Here is a 6206-nt window from a genome sequence, read left to right as displayed (position 1 = left end):
CTACCCTCTCCATTTCCAGTACCCGGCACCACTCCTTGGAGCATGGGGGGAGGGCCAAGTTGATGTTCTTCCACCATGGGCTGAGAGGGAGGGAAGAGGTACCGCACCACACACAGCAGCTCCCACCGTCCTTTCCGTGTGACCGTGTTGTGAACTAGGTAGCACTGTCGCATTCTGTTTTTTCGTCCACACGTTCACGTCACCTCATAGTGGTTAAAAAAAATCAACTTTTGAGTGAATGTGACGACGTATACGTAGCACAATACATGTCCAACATGCCTCAACATGAGTGGCACTTTTGTTTCTAAACGTTATGTTTAAAAAATATGAAATATTTGAGATGTTTCAGTTTGCATAGCAGTGTTTTTTTTAATGGTGAACGTGAGTGTACTGGGCCATTGGTCATATACCATGTTCATAACTCTTTCACCTATCACGCAGCCTCCTTCTGTCCTTACGATGTAACAAGTTATAATCGTTTTTATCACAAGAGAGAAAAAAATCAGGTAACTTTTACTTTTCTATACGAAACCAAATATTACGATATTTTGTTGCTATAAAATACAGGTATGTCCAAATGTTACTTTAACGAGCGCTGATTGCTAATGAGGGAAGCGCGGAATAGTCCACACTATGTCTGGCTTTAAGATCGCGTTTAGCATTAGCCTGTTTTTCCGATTAAGTAGTCGGAAAACTGGCTTTAAAAAAAAGCCTCTCAGGCGAGTGTTTTATTGTGAGCATTGGTAAGCGTGATTGTGTTTGTCTGTGTATATGGGTATATATGCAGGCACATATCATGACAGACCCTACTTTTGGACAGTGATGTAAAACCTGGATTCATTAGTTATTTACAATCCAGCCCCATATAGGCCTACCTATATCAAGTTACCTGCTTTTACCTGCCCGATTGAACCAGGCTACTGCTTGGTTGAATGATCACCTGGTTGAATTGGCCAGGTGAACCCAGATCATCTGGAATATGTGGCACTGGATTCAGAGGCGATTCTAGTGTCGGTGGGGGCCCCAAGCAAAAACCCAAATGAATGAACATTCGAAGCAAATTGGCGCGATTATAGTTTAAAGTTTAGCTGTTTTTCACCATCTAGTGGCTTGGGGGCCCCAAGCGACTGCCTGCCTTGCCTGGTGACAAAATGCGCCTCTGACTGGACTGTAAAACGAATGACTTCAGGTTGCCCATCACTGATTTTGGATGACATCAATATGAAGATGCATCCCTGTGCAGCCTGGCACAAACCCACGGCCATCTAGCGTTAAAAAGCATCATGTGTATCTTTGTAAGATGTATATTTATTATTTCAAGAGATGATATGTTGAGTTGCATATACTTTTATGTAATGCTGTTTATTACAAGACAATATTTTATTTTGCTTTTTTTCTGATTCCATTTTGTGGTTTCACACATTTGTACAAATTTTGGTGAACCCCCCGAAAAAATCGTATGAATACAACTGTCAGACGTCGTCATCATGTTGGTAACTCTCAGAGGCCTTTGGAATACCATACATGAAACATTTTTATTTTCATTTTATTTTCACAATAAGAAAAAAAACCCTACATCTTGTATTTGATCGGAATGTAATATGTAAAGGAATGTGCAATTGTAGTTTGCAGATTGTTGTGTAATCAAAACTGTTAAACCCTTTCCACCTTTACTGAGTACTGATCTCTGACGAAGAGGGAGAAGGTGTAAAGATGCGTTTTTCAAGTGTGTGTGTGTGTGTGTGTATGTGTGTGTGTGTGTGTTCACGTCTGAGTGTGTGTATTTTGACAGCATTACTGACTGTGGTTATCTGTGTGTTGATGAAAGAGAAAGAGATATAGAGTGTGTGTTACTGTCTGTGAGGCAGATCGTGTGTGCGTGTGCGCGTGCGCGTGTGCGCGTGAGCGCCCGCGTGCGACTGCACGTGCATGTGTGCATGCGCGTGTGTATGTGTGTGTGTGTGAGTGAGTGGGCGCAAAAAGACAAAATTCTTGTTAGACTGTTAACCATTGTTTGTGTGTGTGTTTAGGGAGGTTTGGAGGACTCCAGAGCCACGGTGTGTGTGTGTGTAGCCCTTGTCTGTGTGTGTGTGTCTGTGTGTGTGCGTGTGTGTGTGTACGTATGTGTGCGTGTGTGTGTGAGCGCATGTGTGTACGTATGTATGTGTGTGCATGCTCGCTGGTGTGACTCTACTGTGCTTCTCTTCTCGTGCCTTGGCATTGTGACACTCTCCTGTCCTGTCCAGGGGGATCCACTGTTACTGCAGTAAAAGTTCAAGCCTTCTCTTGTACCTCTGAAACCTGTTGTCGACCTGTCGATGTCCGTAAGATTGTATTGGAATAAAAAAGTTATAGAATAAACCTCTATAAATAAATAAATATATATATATATATAAATATCAAATAAAAGAAAAGTATAAGTACCCACCTGGTGGCCCTGTGTGTGATTTGTTTTGTCTCCAATACTGCACTACAAAGCCAAAGTGTAGTAACTACGGCAACATTGAAACTGAGAACAAGGTCTACAAAAGTATTGGTATTAGGTTGGATATTGTAGTTACTGCAAATATGACATGGCAATATCTCTATAACAGAAACCATTTGGAGCATACTGCTTTGTCACAAGATAAAGAAGGTATAATAAGAAGGCATTAAAAATGTATAATAAGAAGGTATTAAAAATGTATAATAAGAAAGAATAAATTTGACAAATATATATATATATATAGGGTCAGTGGCGTGGAACAGGAGGGGGGGGGGGGGACCCTGACTCATTCTTAGGGCCCAGCCCCCCGGGGGCCCTCCTATGGAAAATGTTGCATGGGCCCATGAAAGAGGTTGTTCCTTGGTGCTACACCCCTGTATAGGCTAGTTACTGCACAATGCCTTTGTTGGACAGAATACTGCACTAATAGTATTGCAGCTAATTGAACAGTACAGAAACATTCTGTTAACTCTTTCACTGGCATATTTTTTTAGTATTACCATGCATGTGACAGATGACATCCTTGTGTCCTTCTACCTTTGTTACAATAGGAACTTGTATGCATAAGATATACTGTATTCTGTAGTGCAAATGAGATTAATGTTATTATAAGATGCTGTGTGACTTACTGTGGCGTAGGCTAACATGCATCATCATCATCAGCATCTTTTACTTAACAATTCAGTGGAATCGCTTACATTTGCTATTTTCAAGTAGTCAATACCACAAAAAAATGTATGTATTACAAAAGACAAATGCCGGAATCTAGGAGGATATCCTCCAGCCTTGAGGTACGGTAGCAGGGAAGAGCCCCTTCTCGTCGCCTAGGAGGAGTCCTTGACCCGCGGCGCTCCTCACTTACGCTTCCAGCCATTCATCTCTCCTCCTGCATTCTCCCCCTGCTTTTGCAATCATGATAGTGCAAAGATTAGAAAGAGATGGATAGGGGCTTCGAAATCCTCTTTGCCTTTCTGCCTGAAGGGAAAGGAAGGGAGTTGGAGTTATGCTCCCTTAACAGCATCAGAGGCGTGTCTTGTCACCAGGCTAGGCAGGCAGCCCCTTGGGGCCCCCAAGCCCCAATATAGTGAATATCAGCTCACACTTACTTACTACGGTATGGCAATTTTGTTTCAAATGTTGGTTCCTTTGAATTTTCGCTTGGAGCCCCACATTACCCTAGAATCGCCTCTGAACAGCATGATAAACTACATAGGCTACACACACCCCATACTCAACTGCACAGATGCATTCTGTTGTCCTCTCCATCAACCCTCAAATCAACACCCTAGATGGTTTGCATGCCTGCAGATCTTTCTGGGTATTTATATCTGATAGTTGGATTACACATTCCTATTGCATGCATTAAAACATCATGCCATCACAATGCCTTTGAGGATGATGCTCATATTAGATTGACTCTCAAAGGTGTTATGCCTATGTTATACAAGGGTGTGGATTTAGCAATAAAAAATAAATTTCTTTGGATTTCCAGCCAATCCCACAGCTCTCATGTAGTGCATTCAGGCCGACTGAGAACCGTGCCGGTGCTCGTTCCCGCACCTAATCGCGAACCGGCCGTCGTGTTCACGCCACAGATTGTAGCGTTCGCGATCCGGAAAGTTGGTTCGCAATGCGAAACGCAAAATAGTAGGTTTTTCTCCGCGAACCGTGACGACAGCGTGGCCGTCAGCAGCTTCATCCGCGTAACATAGTCACGTGCGGGAAAAGTTCAGAGACCGGTATGAACACAGTCAGTTCGCAGGTAAGCACGTTAGTGACGAACGTAACTGGTGCGAGCAGCGGGGCCAGCTCCGTTCGTGTCGGCCTGAAAGCCCTAATGGTGGACAAAGGTCAGGGGTCATCAATGCCGTAGAGATGGAATATCTGGCTCTTTGACGGGATCCAGATCATAGTGGCTCCTTCCTTTCAAGGGGCCGTTCAAAAACCTGACTCTTTTGAACGGTTTTGCTAAGAGGAGACTTTTTGTCCAAACAACAACTGATTGTCCTCCTAAAAGACCCACATTAAAGTACTCATGTGGAGGTCACATGTTTAAAACGAATTATTAAAAAAAAGGAAAAAAAGCGGTAGAGTAGCTCCCCCGGATGTGATTGGGCATCGTTCACTTATAAGATCCGTTCGAAAGAATCTATTCGGTCACAACACTGGCCTGCAGTACAGTCACCAAGTAGCCCTCCAGTATGGCTTTCAGGCCGACCAGAACGGAGCCGGTGTCGGTGCTCGCACCAGTTACGTTCGGCACTAAAGTGTTTGTCTGCGAACCGCCAGTGTTCATACCGGGCTCTGAACTTTTTTCGCACGTGACTGTGTTACCCGGATGAACCTGCTGACGACCGCGCTGTCGTCACGGTTCGCAGAGAAAAACCTAGTATTTTGCGGTTCGCATTGCGAACCAATTTTCCGGTTCGCGAACGCAAATATCTGTGGCGTGAACACGACGGTCGGTTCGCGATTAGGTGCGGGAACGGGCTCCAGCACGGTTCTCAGTCGGCCTGAATGCGCTACAGGAGCTGAGGTGTCTGTGAGGGACGTTTAACAAGTGATAAGGGTTTTAATCAAAATATTTTTATTAATAAAATATTATTATACAAAATATTATTTATTAATAAATATCATCAACCAAGCACTCAGAGAGTGCAAACCTCCACCAAGGCCATGGGGTCACTGACACCATAACCAGGGCCGCTGACAGCTTTTGCTGGGCCCAGGACAAAGTAATCTGAATGGGCCCCTGACACAATATATATTATGTAATTTGGACCCAATTCTGGGCCCCCGGTCTCCCTGGGCCCGGGACAACATACCCGTTTGTGCCCCCCTGACGGTGGGCCTGACCATAACATCTGCACGCTGTGGAAATTCCTATGCCTAATATAACTGATCACCACCAAAATGTAATCCCTTGTTCCTTTTGTCATTTCCAGCAGCTCCACAAATGTTCTTCAAAATCTGTTCATAACTTTTTGAGTTATCTTGTTAACAGACAAACAAATCAACACATTTGACGGAGGTTCAAAAAAAAAAAGAAAGAAACCGTAACATCAAGTGTTACCAAATAATGTCCAGTATCTTTATTGACCAACAAAAGGCATGTTAATTATTGCAATTGTTATTACATTCAGGAACCAATTACATACTAACACTACTTCATAATCAATAAGCACAAGTCAATAATAGCCACTCATTGTGAACCTTCTGAACAACATTGTGAAAGCAAAAGCGGAAGGAGAGCAAAAAACAAGGGAGGGAACTTTCATATATCTAAATCTATTTCACAGATGTAACTTTTGGGCACATGACAGGCATCATCATTCCAGTTTGCATGAGGGTGCTGTGCACCTATCATTTCTACACAGTCCTGACCACGACCAGCGTCATTTGGTTGTCCCCGTATCCAAAATCTGAAATTAGAGACAGCAGAGCATTTTATTTGCATTTGTGATAGAGAATTCTTCACATTTATTGTTATTTCCAATGGGTTACTTCAAATGATCTTACCCAAATTGACCCAGGACTTCTCCATCTACCCATGTCCAGACACCCAAGTCACTGATACCTATCCAGGCTCTCTGGATTTCTGACTTTATTTGTGTGTAGATAAACTCTTGTTCCTCCTGACTGTCAATGACCAGCAGATACCCCCCTATATGCATGCAGTGTTGTTGGCTGTCAGACCAATCTTTCCCAATATTGAAAAAGA

At 43.2% G+C, this 6206-nt stretch overlaps 1 protein-coding gene across 3 annotated transcripts in view; it reads left to right on the top strand.

The window, feature by feature from the left end:
- slc6a4a (solute carrier family 6 member 4a) overlaps nt 1–2420 on the top strand; it is a 40530-nt gene extending 38110 nt beyond the window's left edge. For all 3 annotated transcript variants that reach the window (XM_063205790.1, XM_063205791.1, XM_063205788.1), the window contains one exon: nt 1–2420. This exon is cut by the window's left edge and continues 286 nt beyond it. The gene's annotated coding sequence lies outside the window, so the exon portion shown is untranslated.
- The last annotated feature ends 3786 nt before the right edge of the window (nt 2421–6206 follow it).

The sequence above is a fragment of the Engraulis encrasicolus genome, chromosome 8 (assembly GCF_034702125.1).
Source record: "Engraulis encrasicolus isolate BLACKSEA-1 chromosome 8, IST_EnEncr_1.0, whole genome shotgun sequence".
Lineage (NCBI taxonomy): Eukaryota > Metazoa > Chordata > Actinopteri > Clupeiformes > Engraulidae > Engraulis > Engraulis encrasicolus.
The sequence above is the reverse complement of the archived record's forward strand: the minus strand, read 5'-3'. Positions and strand labels throughout refer to the sequence as shown.